The sequence below is a fragment of the Acomys minous genome, assembly GCF_964271855.1.
Source record: "Acomys minous genome assembly, chromosome: 11".
Lineage (NCBI taxonomy): Eukaryota > Metazoa > Chordata > Mammalia > Rodentia > Muridae > Acomys > Acomys minous.
In genome coordinates this window covers 5,942,460-5,959,591 of record NC_140492.1, presented here as the reverse complement: position 1 = coordinate 5,959,591, position 17,132 = coordinate 5,942,460, and the positions used below count along the sequence as shown (strand labels likewise).

At 50.7% G+C, this 17,132-nt stretch overlaps 1 long non-coding RNA gene across 1 annotated transcript in view; it reads right to left on the bottom strand.

Annotated features, from left to right (window-relative positions):
- Window positions 1-1,248: 1,248 nt before the first annotated feature.
- The window catches only part of LOC311609094, a 36,149-nt gene continuing 20,265 nt past the window's right edge, over window positions 1,249-17,132 (bottom strand). The window contains exons 3-4 of the long non-coding RNA XR_014783262.1: window positions 6,349-6,473; window positions 1,249-1,387 (exon numbers count right to left, since the gene is read on the bottom strand). This is a non-coding gene — a long non-coding RNA (uncharacterized lncRNA). The remainder of the gene's footprint in view (window positions 1,388-6,348; window positions 6,474-17,132) is intronic.

Sequence of the window (17,132 nt, the reverse complement as noted above, 5' to 3'; positions counted from 1 at the left end):
GCGTCAGTTGATCCACTGAAAACTCCCCCAGCCTTCCCCATTTGACAGCATGGCTTTCTCTGCGCGCGTGCACACACACACACACACACACACACACACACACACACACACACACACACTCCAGGCACAGGTTAGTAAGAGCTTAGAGAACAAGTTGACGTCATTCAGGAGAGATGATTAGCATTCATCTACCTAAGTTTGGACACGTGTGTGACACTCCCATATGTGTGACACTCCCATATGTGTGACACTCCCACGTGTGTGACACTCCCACGTGTGTGACACTCCCACGTGTGCGACACTCCCACGTGTGCGACACTCCCACGTGTGTGACACTCCCATATGTGTGACACTCCCAAGTGTGTGACACTCCCATATGTGTGACACTCCCATATGTGTGACACTCCCAAGTGTGTGACACTCCCATATGTGTGACACTCCCATGTGTGTGACACTCCCATATGTGTGACACTCCCATATGTGTGACACTCCCAAGTGTGTGACACTCCCATATGTGTGACACTCCCATATGTGTGACACTCCCAAGTGTGTGACACTCCCATATGTGTGACACTCCCATGTGTGTGACACTCCCATATGTGTGACACTCCCATATGTGTGACACTCCCAAGTGTGTGACACTCCCAAGTATGTGACACTCCCAAGTGTGTGACACTCCCAAGTGTGTGACACTCCCATATGTGTGACACTCCCATATGTGTGACACTCCCATGTGTGTGACACTCCCAAGTGTGTGACACTCCCATGTGTGTGACACTCCCATGTGTGTGACACTCCCATGTGTGTGACACTCCCATATGTGTGACACTCCCAAGTGTGTGACACTCCCAAGTGTGTGACACTCCCATATGTGTGACACTCCCATATGTGTGACACTCCCATGTGTGTGACACTCCCATGTGTGTGACACTCCCGTCTATCATTTCAACTTTAGGAAAATAGCTTTACCTCTCAGGTAGGGTGCAACACAAGACAGAGGCGAGCCCCCCGGAGGCTGCCACCTCTAATATCCAGCAATAGCTGCTTGGAGCCCCTGCTGCTTCCCACCGTGGGAAGGAAGTCTGAGTGGCCTCTCTGCATGGTTCTTGAATCAAGAGTAGGTGGGGGGCGGTTCACCCAAGGTGGGTAGGTGCCCCAGTTTTCTGCATCTGCTGGTAAGTGTATCCCTTTTATCTTATAACCCCCCAAAGCACTACCGAGCATCTCCTCCCCTTCCACCCTGGATATGACACTCTGACATCGCATCATCTCCCCAGTCTGACCTTGGTCTTCTCTGCAGCCGGAAACTGTGGAATGAAAACGCCAGCCGGCTGCTGTCCACGGTGAACCTTCCGCAACTGGTTCTTGTGCTTCGAATGACAAGATGCTGTTCAAGGAAACACAGCAGGTCAGTGTCAGGGACGGTCATAGGGAAGCACAGCAGGTCAGTGTCAGGGACAGTCATAGGGAAGCACAGCAGGTCAGTGTCAGGGACGGTCATAGGGAAGCACAGCAGGTCAGTGCCAGGGACGGTCATAGGGAAGCACAGCAGGTCAGTGCCAGGGACAGTCATAGGGAAACACAGCAGGTCAGTGTCAGGGACGGTCATAGGGAAGCACAGCAGGTCAGTGTCAGGGACGGTCATAGGGAAGCACAGCAGGTCAGTGTCAGGGACGGTCATAGGGAAACACAGCAGGTCAGTGTCAGGGACGGTCATAGGGAAGCACAGCAGGTCAGTGCCAGGGACAGTCATAGGGAAACACAGCAGGTCAGTGTCAGGGACGGTCATAGGGAAGCACAGCAGGTCAGTGTCAGGGACGGTCATAGGGAAGCACAGCAGGTCAGTGTCAGGGACGGTCATAGGGAAACACAGCAGGTCAGTGTCAGGGACGGTCATAGGGAAGCACAGCAGGTCAGTGTCAGGGACGGTCATAGGGAAGCACAGCAGGTCAGTGTCAGGGACGGTCATAGGGAAGCACAGCAGGTCAGTGTCAGGGACGGTCATAGGGAAGCACAGCAGGTCAGTGCCAGGGACAGTCATAGGGAAGCACAGCAGGTCAGTGTCAGGGACGGTCATAGGGAAGCACAGCAGGTCAGTGTCAGGGACGGTCATAGGGAAACACAGCAGGTCAGTGTCAGGGACGGTCATAGGGAAGCACAGCAGGTCAGTGTCAGGGACGGTCATAGGGAAGCACAGCAGGTCAGTGTCAGGGACGGTCATAGGGAAGCACAGCAGGTCAGTGCCAGGGACGGTCATAGGGAAGCACAGCAGGTCAGTGCCAGGGACAGTCATAGGGAAACACAGCAGGTCAGTGTCAGGGACGGTCATAGGGAAGCACAGCAGGTCAGTGCCAGGGACGGTCATAGGGAAGCACAGCAGGTCAGTGTCAGGGACGGTCATAGGGAAACACAGCAGGTCAGTGTCAGGGACGGTCATAGGGAAGCACAGCAGGTCAGTGCCAGGGACGGTCATAGGGAAACCCAGCAGGTCAGTGTCAGGGACGGTCATAGGGAAGCACAGCAGGTCAGTGCCAGGGACAGTCATAGGGAAGCACAGCAGGTCAGTGCCAGGGACGGTCATAGGGAAACACAGCAGGTCAGTGCCAGGGACAGTCATAGGGAAGCACAGCAGGTCAGTGCCAGGGACGGTCATAGGGAAGCACAGCAGGTCAGTGCCAGGGACGGTCATAGCTCTTGCTGATGTTTTGCCACAAGCCCCTTTTTAGCAGTGGGTGTGCCCCCAGCATGTGCCCATAGATCCTGGCGGGCAAGTGGCTGATTTGAGCATGCTACCGGAAGCCAAGTCCAATAGTGAGGCTGCGGGTGTCGCCTGAGCTCCAGGTCTCACTCAGCCCAGCCTAAGACAGTCCGAGCTCTTCCATCCCTCACAACCTGATCCACTTCAAAGCTCCCCCAGTAATCAATTTTGATTTTGCTATAAGGTCGTGACATGTCACCACGTCTCTAGGAGTCTCAGCCATGAAACTTGCAGAGTGGTCATGATAGCACTGGACAGATAAGACCTAACTTGTGGCAACGGTTTGTCAACAGCTTTCTGAACTCGCCGTTTCCACAAACTCCTGCCTCCGGGGCCTCCCAAGGCATGGAGACTGATCTCGGGTCCCAGCGGGGCTAGGGATCTCACCCCTGGGAAGTGGCAGTCAGGACTTTTTTTGAGGGGGGTGTCCCATCTAAAACATAGTTCCTGAGTCCACCTTCCCTTGGGAAAGAGCTCTGAGAGCTGACAGCTCCCTGACATAGCAACATCACTTTAGGAAAGACGTGTGTCCTTGGCATCTAGTCTTCTTAGCACCCATGGGAGGCGGCATAAGGCGAACCCTCATCTTATAGAAGAGACCAGAAAGGAGCCTTTTCAGCAGCACAGCAGCAGATACTCCATTATAAATGAACCTAGGCCAGACACATGGAATGTGAAGATTTGCAACTTTCTCAGCTCTAGTACCCTGGTTGTCACCCCCGACCCCGTGCTATGGTCACAAGCCTAGATGTGCTTGTGGAGGTTAATGTTGCCACAGTCACATTTGTATCTCCAAGTTTCTCCTCCCCGGCAGCCAAATCTGAGTTTTTGCCGGGCCTGGTTTCCTGCAGTGGCCAACACTGACTGTCGGCCTCACAGGGTCTGGGGTCAGCTGGGCTCCTGGACTGAATCTGAAGGGGATGGCGAGCCGAGCACCGGGATCCATCACTTCCTGCTTCCTGAGTGTGTACAACATGACCAGCTGCCCCACGCATCCACCCCCAGGAGGGACTGAACCCCCATTCCTGTAAGCCAGAATAAACCCTGTCCCCTTGAATTGCTTCTTGCCCAGTATTTTGTTACAGAAGCAAAAGTTTAAATCATTAAATTAGCCTCTTAAAATTACGCCCGATAAAAGCCTTGTGTGATTGATTCATCTTACAGCAGAAAAATAACTGGGCAGAAGAGTAAAAACTTTTCAGTCAAAGAACACTGGAGCCACGTGGCACAGCCAAGAGACCTCTGGGTCCCCCTCCACGATCAGCTGTGATAATCCTGCAGCAGGTGGTTGTTAGGTGTTCAGGGCAATGGAGCTCGCCTTAGACATGAGCAGGGTCAAACATGAAGTAGAGTGAAAAGGACACGCTCAAAGACGCCGGCATCAGAAAGAAGCAGCCTTCCTTCCATGGTGCAACGCTAACCCAGACAACCACAGCTGGTGTCTGCAAGGCGTGTGGTTCCTCAACTCCACACCTCCCTCCCCAGCCTACGTCTACACCAGAGAAAGAAAGTGGATGGGCGGTCACTGGGGTGGAGAAGGGGCTCCAGCAAGGAGCGCCCTGAATTAGGAGACTGTCTCCTCATGGCTATTTGCACCCTTGCTGGCTTCCAAAGGGCCATCTTTCTTATGGTGTGGCCATATTGCCTGGACCCAAGCCTGGTGTTCCTTCCTCAGCCTGAGTTCCCTTCCACAGTGCTCTCTCCTGACCAGCTGTGGATGCACTCCTATCGTCCTAGCTCTTAGTGGGTGCCCTCTGCAGGGCTGAGCACAGTGAAACTACTCTATGAGCTCAATGCACACTTGTTCTCGGCTTATACAAAAAAAAAAATGTTGATGCAAATAAAAAATTTAAAGACACACATTATATTTGCTTCAAGCTTTAGCCTCTTTAGCTGACTTATATGGACATGTCTCCCTGACGAAGCCTGGAGTCAGAAAATAAGAACATGCTGGGAGTGGGTCTGCAGTGCCTTCTGGCATAGAGACCCCAGCTCCGTGGGGTGTGGGAAACACTGCCTCATCCCCAACACTCCGTCCTCCCAGGGTGACCATCACGTCTTTGTGACGGTCATTCCCCATCCATCTCAAGAGGGTGTTTCTGGCCATTCTGGCTTCTGTCGCAGCTAGGACCCCTGCATGTAGAGATGGAGAGACAGGCAAGTGGGTTCAGACCTGCGCCTCTAGCACACTGGGAGCTTAGGCAGCCACCTGACTATGTGGTGTCTCAGTTTTCTCACCTGTAAGGCAAACACTATAATGGCATCATCCTGTAGTTGTGCAAAAAAGTAAACTTTGATCTGAAAAGAGTTGGAGCAGCAGCTGGCTGTGCCCCTGTCACTATCCTCCCAAGCTGGTTGAGGACCTAGCCATGTTCCCTGATGACAATGTCTTTGTTGTGTCAGTTGCTGCTAAGTCATGTCCTGAGTTTACCTTGGCTGGCCTTGTTTCCATTTTCAGTAGAAAGTTGAATTTGGGTAGACGGCAGCCAGACTCAGCTGCTCTCTGGGTCTTGGCCAGTAAGCTCTGAGTAATTGCAGACAGGGTGGGGCCACTGGGATTTGGTTATTGTATGCCACTCCTCCATGGTTTTGGGGTAGGCCTCTTTCTCAAGACAGCCTGGTGGACCATCTTAAATGTGGACTTTCTGGGAGAGTGCTTGGGTCACTTTGGGTGTCAGCTGGAAAAAGCTGCTCTCGGGGGCAGTGTCGTCTGTCTGTATTGGTTAGCTGGCTTTCTTTGGCAGCTTGGCTGATCCACATCTGGGTGACACCCAGCTCCGGTATCCACTGTTTCACCGGGCACCTGGCAGTGATGCTCCCACCTGGCAGTGGTGCTCCTACCTGGTAGGTCTTGACTCCTTCTGCACCATCTTGTACATCTCCAGCCCCAAGTCTCACTAACCTGTTCCCCTGGGGCGCAGAGGTAGACCTCCAGCCCCGACGTTTGGCTCAGACCGGATCTAGCCCATTACCATGTGCACCCTTTCACCAGCTGGGCCTTAGCCAGCGGAGCCAGTGTGCCTGCTTCTTGGCTGTTTTCCCCCACCTTTGTTGGAGTATTGCTGACTGACTCAAAGCCCAGGGATCTACTGCAGATCCCTTTCGGTCTCCACGACTCCAGGCTTGGCTGGTACCTGTACCTCTACAAGTCAAATGAGGAGATTACATACAGCCTGAGTTATGGGTGCCCTTTAAACATTTGTTGGCTTATTTACTTGTTTATTTGTCAAGATCAAGAAGTCCCTAGACACACCAGCCCAGATCACTAAATCATTAGGACAGGCAAGACGTCAAAGTGGACTCCAGACTGCTCATAGGCTCGAGATGCCCGTATTGGGGGTCACTAGGCTGTGACCAGTGGGGGCACCCCACATTTTACCAATGATGTAGGAGTGACACCTCGTCCTGAGCCCTTTGTACCATGCTGGGCCATTGGCATCAGATGCAAAGAGAGTCTATAACGCTGGAAAAATCTGCCAGACAATTTATCCCATTGGCACAGAGCCTAGAATTATAATCAGATCTTGACTTCTTCAAAGCCTCTTGCTTTGGATTTTTCCAAATCAAAAATAAATATTGAGGGCAATTACCTTCCTTTCGTCCTCTGATGTATGGAGGGGAGTTTTCATCCATTAATTCAGGAGCGCTCTGAGTTCACTCTGAAGGCATTGGCCCATGGAACTTGTTAACTCGGCACCAACACCGCTTTTCTAGGCTGTGGATGAGAAGAGAGAGGAGTTATTATACTACGGGTTAATATTTTCCCCCTTTTTAAAAGGCTCTGGCCGGCCAGACACTCCTTTGCAGACAGAAACAGCTGTTTTCTTCCTATTACTGGAGGCATTGTTTATGTGGGTCCATTTGCTTGCTGTTTTCAGGACACCCGCCAGGGGGCAGCAGACCACAGCCTCTGTGTGGTTTCTGCCTGGCTTTACCCAGTTTAAACTGGTGTAAAGTGAAGGTCTGAGGGGCTGGACCCTGGATGTTTTCTCAGAGCTTGCCGGGGCTCCACGTGAGAGCGTGTCTCCTGGAAGAAAAGCAAAGCCCCAGCTAGCCTTATTTTGGGAGCGCTGTGGACATGACCAGACCTATTAATTACTTAATTGAGGCACAGAGCTTTGAAGATGAAAAGTACCGGGTAAATAAGTGGAGAAATCGGTGGCTTCCAGCCCAGGAGCGTCTTTTCAAGGTATTGTGTTCACTGGTGACCTTTGCCTGCAAGCACAGACACCCCTACCTCCACTCCACCCCCCTCCCGCTGGGGACTAAGTGGTGTCTTCTAGGGGAACCTTCAGCAAGGTTTCTTTGATCTCAAGCCACACTCCCCTCCCCAGCGCCAGGAACTGATTCTGTCTTCCCTACCTGTGGCACTCACACATGCTCAGACTCTGTCACGGGTCCCCAAGGTGACGGAGCAGATGTAAAGTGGGTACTCAGTAACCTCTGTGGCTCAGGCATTGCTCACTAATGTCCGCCCCCGCCTTCTAAGGCCCCAGTAACAAACCCAACTCCCCAATTCAACCTGGGGAATCAGTGCGTTTATTGGGGTTACTTATAGAGCACGGGGTGGGGGGTGGGGACAGTCTTCGCTCTGCATGGGTGATGGAGATCCCTCAGTTAATGCCCTCTGGCACCTCTTGGGGGGATCACATACAGTCAGGGCAGAATTGCATACAGCTGGCTGGGATCTCAGGTGAGTGTCCAGTGACCCTCCCCACTGCTACCCCCTTTTCTCTGAGGGAACATGGGGGCTAATCCCTGCTGGGGACAACCTCTCACAAGCAGGCAAGTCTGATCTGATGGTGGCTTCTTTGCTCTGAGGATTGGGTTGGACAAGACCAACTCTTCCCCTGTGGAGCCTCCAGCACATTGTTGTCTTGGAGAATAAAGGAGATGAGGAGGTGAGGCGTGGTGGTCACACGTGCAATCCAGACCCAGGTGATAAAGGGAACCCATCAAATGCAGGGTGGATGTTTTAGGCTACAAAGAACATTCCCTCCTGTATAATCTCCAGTTCACTCCAGGAGCCCGAGGGTGTGGAAGGAACAGGCTCAGGGTGGGGAGAGCAGGGGACGGGATGGAGTCGGGTGGGGACCCAAAAGCCTAGTGTCAGCGGTTCCTCCATCACTGGGTTGGGAGTGGCTAAAAAGGCAAAACCCTTGGATCTCTGTGAGTTCGAGGCCAGCCTGGTCTACAGAGTGCGCATCAGGCAGCCAGGACTGCACAGAGAAACCCTGTCTCAAAAAACCAAAACAAAAGAAACACCTGGAGGCCAGAAACTCCAGACGTAGTCCAGCCTACGGTCTGAGTAGCTGTCCCTAGCTCTAACTGTTAACCTCATGGCTTGATCCCTACCATGGGAAAAAAAAAGGAGAAACAAGGTAAGGCCAGGCTTTGGGTATGTCTGCTCACATAAGGCAATCTTAACATAATTACATCTCCTGAGCATCTAGGCTGACTAGAAGGACCCAGTGAAGAAACTCAAGAGTTCAGGCTCACTGTAAAAGGCTCTGAGGGAAAACTTGCCATAGGCCCCAGTCACTGGGGCATATTCCTCTTTTACACACTCAGGACATGTGAGGTGTGTGTGTGTGTGTGTGTGTGTGTGTGTTCTCATGTTCAAGTGTGTGCATGTGGAAGCCAGAGGACAAGCTCAGCTGTTGTTTTTCAGGTGCCGCCCACCTTGTTTTTAAGATCATTAGCCTGGAATGTTCCCAGGAGGCTAGGCTGGCCAACCAGCAGGCTCTACATTCCTGTCATCTCTGTCCCTCAGCACTAACAGTGTGAGCACATGCCATCAAACCTAGCTTTGTAAAATCTATTTATTTATTTTAAAGATTTTAGTATTTATTTTATGTATACAGTGCTCTGCGTGCATGTACACCTGCATGTCAGAAGAGGATGTCAGATCACATTATAGATGGTTGTGAGCCACCATGTGGTTGCTCGGAATTGAACTCAGGACCTTTGGAAGAGCAGCCAGTGCTCTAACCACTGAGCCATCTCTCCAACTTCTAAACCTAGCTTTTTTTTTTTTAAATGAATTTTAAGATCAAACTCAGGTGTCATGCCTGCATCACTTTGCCAGCTGAGCCTGGAGTTCCTAGCCATAGCGCGCCCAGCCTCAGGCATATATATGGACAAGTTTCTTTCCTTTAGTTTAGACCACAAGGGTAAGACCTTGATTTATTTTCTTTGAAAGTCCCCCTGCCCAAGTCCCAAATGCAGAGTTTTCTGCCTTCAGCACCCACCCACACTTACGGAGAGGGACACGCCGGGGAAGGAGAAGACAGGCCAAGTTCATCACACAGCTGGGCAGCCCGAGGAGCTTTTGTGTACATATGTGAGTGGAGGCGCCACCTCACGGGTCTGGTTGTTAAAAGTGGGAGAGTCAGGGAAGCCTGGCTTTCACAGACTCAGGGGTGGCATAGGCGCTGTTGCCTTTCTGTGTCCTGCTGTCCCTGAGCAACTCATCCATCCCATACCGCGCTCTCTCTCTCTCACGTATCTTCCACACACATGGTGGCCACAGGCCTTTACCCCAGTCCAAACAGATGAGGCCACTCACCCTTAGATTGCCAGCCTTCAAAACTGTAATCTAAATATATTCCCTTACTTTTTTTTTTTTTTTTTTTGCTTTTTCGAGACAGGGTTAGCCTTGGCTGTCCTAGACTCGCTTTGTAGACCAGGCTGGCCTCGAACTCATAGTGATCCGCCTGCCTCTGCTTCCCGAGTGCTGGGATTAAAGGCGTGTGCCACCATGCCTGGCTATCCCTTACTTTAAACAGCACCCAGAGTCGGTTATTTTACAATAAAAGGCAAAGACATCGCCATGATCAGCCATTCAAAGAGAGGATGTTTAGCATTAGTTGACGCCCTTCCGCATCTGTCTGTCCAGTCCCTCTGTCCATCCACGCATCCATCTATACCCACCTTTTATGAAAATATGATTATAAGGAACATTCTGTTTTATGCTTTTTATGTTTTATGTCTTTTGCTATTTGCTATTCTATTAAACTTTTTTACTTTAAAATCTTATTTTTACTTTATTTTATGTGTGTGGGTGTTTTTCCTACATGTATGTCTGTGTACCACGAATATGTCTGATGCCTGAAGAGGCACTGGATCCCCGGGACTGGATTTACAGACGGCTGTGAGCTGCCATGCGGGTGCTGAGAACCGAACCCCAGTCCTCTGCAAGAACAACAAGCCTCCTAGCCGCCGAGCCTCGTCCCCAGCCCCTCTAGCATTGTGTTTAATCGTGTTAACGCACTCTGTCTCACACACGTGGCAAATTTATTTAATCATTCCCCACGTGCTCCACTTTCCTTACTGTTATAAGCAACAGGAGTCAAGCATCCTTGTAGAAGCATTTTTGAGCTGGGCGTGGTGGCGCACGCTTTTAATCCCAGCACTCGGGAGGCAGAGGCAGGCGGATCGCTGTGAGTTTGAGGCCAGCCTAGTCTATAAAGGGAGTCCAGGACAGTCAAGGCTACACAGAGAAACCCTGTCTCGGGAAAAAAAAAAAAAAGAAGTATTTTTGTCTATCTGTTGGCTTGCTTCACAGGCTACATTTCTGCAGATAAAGGTGCCAGTGTAGGGACAGGCGATGTCTGAATTGTTTGGAATGCTCCTCTGAAATGTCATTAGAAATGGCTCCCACCTGCCGCAAATGACAGAGTAACACTTACATGTATTTACAAATTATTTTCCTGTTATTGTGGGATAAGTGACATTTCATTACTGGCTTGATATTTTAAAGTTTTAAAAAAAATGTTTACCTTTTTGAGTTCGAGGCCAACCTAGTCTACAAAGCGAGCCCAGGACAGGCAAGGCTACACATAGAGAAACCCTATCTTGGAAAAAAAACAAAAAAACAAAAACAAAAAAGTTTTTTTGTTTTGTTTTGTTTTTTGATACAGGGTCTTGTGACACACTGCAGAGTGCCCTCCTGCATCTGCCTCTTTAATGCAGGAACTACAGGCATAAACTTACTTTGTATTGGGTTTAACTCATACAGAGTGATCTCATTATAAGTGTCCCGCCTAGTGAATTTTAATGTATAGAAATGTCCACATAACTACCACTCTGACCCAAATATACAATTTCAACTCTTCCAGAAAGTTCTTTGTGCCTCTCACAGTTAAGTCCCCCACATTCTCTCTTAACAGTTTTGCTTGTCCATAACCCAGTACCTATGCTATGCCTGGCTTTCTCTTTCCTTCCTTCCTTCCTTCCTTCCTTCTCTCCCTTCCTCCCTCCCTTCCCCCATACTTCCTTATTTTTATTTTTCAAGACAGGGTTTCTCTGTGTAGCCCTGGCTGTCCTGGAACTCACTTTGTAGACCAGCTGGCCTCAAACTCCCAGAGATCTGCCTGCCTCAACTGGCCCACGCCACCGCCTCCTGGCCTGAGCCTGGTTTCTTACACTCATCTCCACATCTGTCAGATTCCCCCACACTGGCATGGCCCTTTGTAGCTCGCGCCCTCTGGTTGTGTGTATAAGCACGTATGATCAAACCACTGTTCACTTACTCACTCTTCTGTGGACTGGTTTCTTGATTGCTTCCCGTTCATGCTTTGGGGAGGCCGACTCACACCCCGGGCATGGAAGGGGGTGTGGTCACTCAGTATATTTAGCTGTAGTAGATGCTTCCAAATAGTTTTCTGAGGAGCTGTATCAACTTACCCCGCAGAAACACTCGAGAAGCGCAGTTGCCCCATAGCCTTGCCAGGCAGGTGGTGTTTTTAGTTCTTTGAATCCAGTGGTTTTGTTTGTATTTTTATTTATATTTCTATTATTATAAAGACAGTTGCTTAAGGTTGCACAGGCTTTATCGTTTGGATTTCTGTGTTTCCTTCCCCCTTCTTTCCTTCTTCCTGGTTGCTTTTTGGGATATGGGTTGAGCTGGGTTGTGCTGTGTGGTCCACCCGATCACCCCCTTTCTGGAATCGCATGCTTGAGAAGCCCTTCTGCTTTTCTTTTGTAGCAGGGTGAGTGTATTTCGTATTGATTTTCGGGGCCAGTATTTTATATATAACACTTGGTTTTGCATGTTGCCTTCACACCTGCTTATCCTTAAACAAACCGAGACCGAGTGCCCATAAACACTGAAGCTTTCCCATGGGCTGCGAGCTGCCGTGAGGCTTTTCTAACCATCTCACGGTCCTGAGCGAACCTAAGAACACATAGAAAAGACCTTGGCACGAGTCTCCCTGTTAGCGGTTGTCAGGGTGAAATCCAGACCTTGGTGGCTGGACACCAGAGTGCAGGCTTTCAGCCGCAGAGGTTTCCTGTCTGAGGACGTCCTGGTGGAGATGCTTCTCTCTTCAGGGCTGTCGGCACAGACTGTGGAATCTTTTCTGGAAATGTTTTTGAAATGGTGGTTTCTGTGTGGGGCAGGTGAGAGTTCCCATCATAGCTCTCCACAGATGGGGACATTTTGTGACCAAGATTCCTGATCACCGGATGGTACCAGCGGAGACACCTTTGGTGGCCACTCACCAGTCCTTACCCAGGCCCATAGGCCGCCTTCCGCCACTGTAGAATCTTCAGTGCCTCGTTCATTTCTGCCCCCCCTTTCCCCCCCTCCAACAGCCTCATCACCCGGCAGGCTCCACTGGTGCTGTTTCCCCGCCCTTGGCTTGAGTCTGGAAGGCTCTGCCAGCTCAGTCCTGTATCTGCTGGGCTACACTGGCCCTGGGAACCGGGCGGTGATCAATTTTTTCAGTGCCATCTTCCTTTTAGGCCTGCTTAAAGCAACCCAATTTATCTGAGAATTTTGTGTGTACATAGTTTACTTTCAGGTCACTCACACGCATCTCCTGCCCCCACCTCCCAGCCACTTCCCTCCTCCTACCGAGGAGTCCCATCTCACGTCCGTGCCCTTTGGTCTTGCTTTTATTTTAAGCTGTTTCCTACTGGGGTTAATAAGGGGCACCTGCATGGGCCTGGGTGCCACGCCGTCCCACAGAGAGTGAGTAACGCACACTAAAGACACTCCTAAAAACAATGGCTTCCGGTCCACCAGCAATCATCAGCTCCCGCTAGTGCCCCTGGACGGGGCTGAACCCCACAAGCAACCCTAAAAACCACCCAAGGCAGGAGGAGCCATTGGCATTTCAGTTTGCAGATGAGTGCACTGCCTCACAGATAGATGACCTCCCAAGGTCTTAGGGCTCAATCCCAGGCTCAGCCCCAGCTGCTCCCCTCCCCCCTACCCTCTGCCTTGCTGCTAAGGGAATGAGGAATCAGCAGCCCAGGCCACTGAGGTCACACACCCATGGCCAAGGTCAAGGGTCTCTGGGTTTTCTAATGCTGTGCCTATCTCCTTCCCCTTCCTTTTCCCCTCCCATTGTTTCCTGTTCCTGTTTTCCTTCCCCCGCTCCGTCCTTGCTTTTTTGTCTGGAGAAGTGGCTATCCTCAGGTGTGGGTGGGGAGCTGGGGTGGGGTGGGGAGCCAGCTTGACCCTGTTTTCCTATCAGCACTCAGGCTTCCTTTGAAATGAATTACCGCTCACCTTGGGTGAGTTTGCAACAGCTGCTGTAACAAACTGGCACGAGCTGGGTAGTTGAAAGCAGCTGGAAGTTATCTTCCCATAGTTCTGGAGGCCAGATGTCTGGAGTTGCCTGTCACTTGACAGCATGTGGGCTGGTCTCTTATCCCAGCACTTGGGAGGCAGAGGCAGGCGGATCTCTGTGAGTTCGAGGCCAGCCTGGTCCACAAAGAGATTCCTGGACAGCCACAGAGAGAAACCCTGTCTTGAAACAAACAAACAAATAACACAGATTGAACCTACACCAGGCTGCTTTCCGGCACTTGATGGCAGCTAGACTCCGCTGCTGTCTTGTGGCTCAGGGTGCATCACTGTGTCTGTCCCTGTCTTCACGTCACCTCCCTGCTGGGTCAGATCTCTTCCTTCTCCTTTTAGGACATTAGTCACTGGGCATAGGATCCACCATAAATCTAGGGTGACCTCATCCCGAGATCCTTAGCTGAATCACGTCTACAGGACCCTTTGTCCAAATAAGGCCATTTCACAGAATAGGCACAGTTGGGGAAAATGAGGACATTTGTGGTGACACGTGTGCATATATGTGTCTAGTGAGAAAGCTATTTTGAGGAGGTTAAACCTCACCAGGACTTGCTTTTGTGTCTTCCTAGTCATGCAGCATTGCTTTGCCCAAATGGCAGTATTATAATCCAAATAAGAGTGTGATCTTAATTTGCTTTACCCTATAGGGGGCTGGCATGCTTGTATACACTCACGTCCCCTCCCTTCAGAAGGAGTTGGTGCTTGTTACCTGGAGAGGGGCAACCTCATTCCTTCTCCGGGCCCAGGACGCTGAAGCCTCTCTTGGCAGGGTACTCTGTCCTCTGATTCCTCAGGCCCTCGTGTGGCTGCCTGTCTTCCTCGTAGTCGGCTGGCAGCCCCTCCTTCTGTGCCTCCTGTCACCCTCCCCATCCAAGGGTCCCTCCATCAGTGACCCCTCAGCTGTTCTCACTGCTTCTCTGAGTTGGAACCCTCCTTTCAAGCCGCTTCTACGTTCATCTTGAAGCATCCGAATCAACATGTCACTCCTCAGAAACTCACTGTAAAGAAACAGCATGGGCTGGAGAGGTGGCTCAGTGGATAAAACACTTGCCTTGCACACACAAGGACCTGAGTTTGAATCCCAAGAACGCATGTGCGGCAGCCTGCGTCTGTGAGCCTGCTGCTCCCACTGCAAGATGGGAGGTGGAGGCGGAAAGATTCACAGAAGCTTCTGGGCCAGTTTGGTAAACATGGTGGCAATCAACAGACATACCCTGTCTTGGTCAGGGCGCTTCCACACGTGGGAACACGTGCGAGTACACACATCCATATAACACACACACAACTCCTCTGCGTGTCACTTCCTTTCACTCCTCTGTCTTCCATTCCACATGGTGGGAATTAATCCAGAGCATGTCTTGACTGCACTCAGGGAACACCCAGAGTGTTCTACTGTCCACCCTCACTCCTGCCCCTGGCCTCTTCCCTCCCCCTCCCCCACCCCCATTCCCACCCTCACTCCTGCCCCCGGCCTCTACCCTCCCCCTCCCCCTCCCCCTGTCCCCTCCCCCACCCTCACTCCTGCCCCCAGCCTCCATCCTCACCCTCTCCCCCAGTTCCCACCCTCATCCTCCTGCCCTTGGCCTCCAATATTTTTCCCAGTGCATCTTTGACAAAAATCCATCCCTCTACCCCTCCCTCCCTCCGTCTTCTTTCCTCCCTCCCTCCCTCCCTTCCTCCCTTCCTTCTGTCTCACACACATGGCATTGAGATTAGGAGGGGTGCGTTCCGTGTCCATAACGCCAACTTTACCTGCAAGTTACTGGGATTGTGTCTCTCTCTGTTCAAACCATCTGGAGGATGCTCAGTTTAGAGTGCTGTGGTCTCATGGTGGCTCGGCAAACAAGGAGATGACTTTGGCTGTTGCTACTAATACCTGCTCTCCTTTGCCCAGATCCTTTGCCACCAATGGTGGGGACCTGAGATTGTTTCCTTAGGTGCTAGAACTGGAAGTCATTGCTACTGTTATAGTGAACAATGTTGCATTTGAAAGGTTCTGTGACTTCTGCACTCTAAGCACATCTGGCAAAGCTGCCTCTTCTGAGCCACACAAATACTCTGCCCTTTGCTCAGACCTTATTTGTATGTGAAAACACACTGCATTGTGAACAAGCTCTAAACTACTGGCATACAGATGACCCTAGGACCCTGCCTGCCTGATAGAATGCCGATTGTTTCCTGTCCTGAGGCATCTGGTCTCTTCATGTGAGCATGGCTTATCTCCAACCCCCTAGCTCGATTGTGGTTCAGGTTGCCATAGGGCTGGGGATGGTTCTCTGTTGGTGAGTGGCTTATGACCTGTCTGCCTCCTCTGCAGCCTGGCATCCTCAGCCCTGTGGGTATCTTGACTTGTCTAGAGTGGGTCCCTATCTATGGCTTGAAAGTCCCTAAGGCATGCTTGTGAAAACACAGAGAAAAGATAGCAGTGATAAAAGAGGAATGCGGAAAATTACATTAAATAAATTAATAAATTAAATAAATAAAATTTAAAAAAGGAATGCTGAAGAGCAAAAAGGAGAAATAGAACAAAACAAACAAACAAACAAAAAGCCAACAACAACAAAAAAACAGACTAAGGAGAGCAGAGGAGGAAAAACAGAAAAAAGAAACATGGTAGAGGTGAACATGGTAAAATATCAGAAGAAAATAGACAAAAGGAATAAAGTAAACAAGGAGTGCTTTCTACTAGTCTCAGCAGAAGCTGTTTCTCAGCCCCAAGGAGCAGGAAGAGGTGAGTAAGGAAGAGAATTTGGGTGCTCAGCCTGACCGAGGAGACACACGTGATGGCTTGGCAGGTTCGTCTGACAGTGAGCAGCTTCAGCAAGTACCCACTGTGCTGGGGTTAAGGCTGTGGACAGATGTGAGCTGAGAAGCCCCTCAGAGCACTGGGGAAGCTGGTGTTCTAGAGAGCTCCAGGGACAGCCCCACCCACAATGGCCTGGACCCGCCCCCATCAATCAGTTAGCAGGCCAATGCCCATAGCTGGATCTTTTTGTTGTTGTTGTTGTTTTGTTTTTGGAGACAGGGTCTCCCTTGGCTGTCCTGGAATCATTTTGTAAACTAGGCTGGCCTCGAACTCACAGCAATCCACCTGCCTCTGCCTCCTGAGTGCTGGGATTAAAGGTGTGAGCCACCAAGCCCGGCCCATAGCTGGATCTTAAGCAGGCACTTCCTCAACTGAGGCGCACTCCTTTCAGATGACTACACCTGTGTCAAGCTGACCTAAAACCAGCTGTGATGAGAACATCATGGTCAAAAGCACTCTGGGGGAGGAAAGGGTTAATTTGACCTGCTGGAGCTGCTGCAGGCTTGCTCCCCTATGGCTTGTTCAGCCTGCTTCCTTATAGACCCCAGGACCACCAGCCCAGCGAAGGCACCACCTACCATGGGGCTGGGCTCTCCCCCATCAGTCACTACTTAAGAAAACATCCTACAGGTCTGTCTATAGCCCAGTCTTTTGGATGCATTTTCTCAACTGATGTTCCTTCCTCTCTGAGGACTATAGCTTGTGTCAAGTTGACATGAAATTAGCCAGGACACTTTTATTTGTTTAAACAATTCTTTTTTAAGTTAGAATTTTTGGTTAGCACACGAAGTACTAGGTTTTGTTGTGGTGGTTCACACGCGCGTGTCAGCCCTGCTTCATTCTTCCCTCTTCCCCATGGCTGCCACCTCTGACCCTTCCATCTTGTTCCCTTTTTACCTTCCATGGCCCCTTCTACTTTTCTTGTCACACACATCCCATCCGGCCCTCTCTCTTTGCCCCTTGAGATCTCTTTC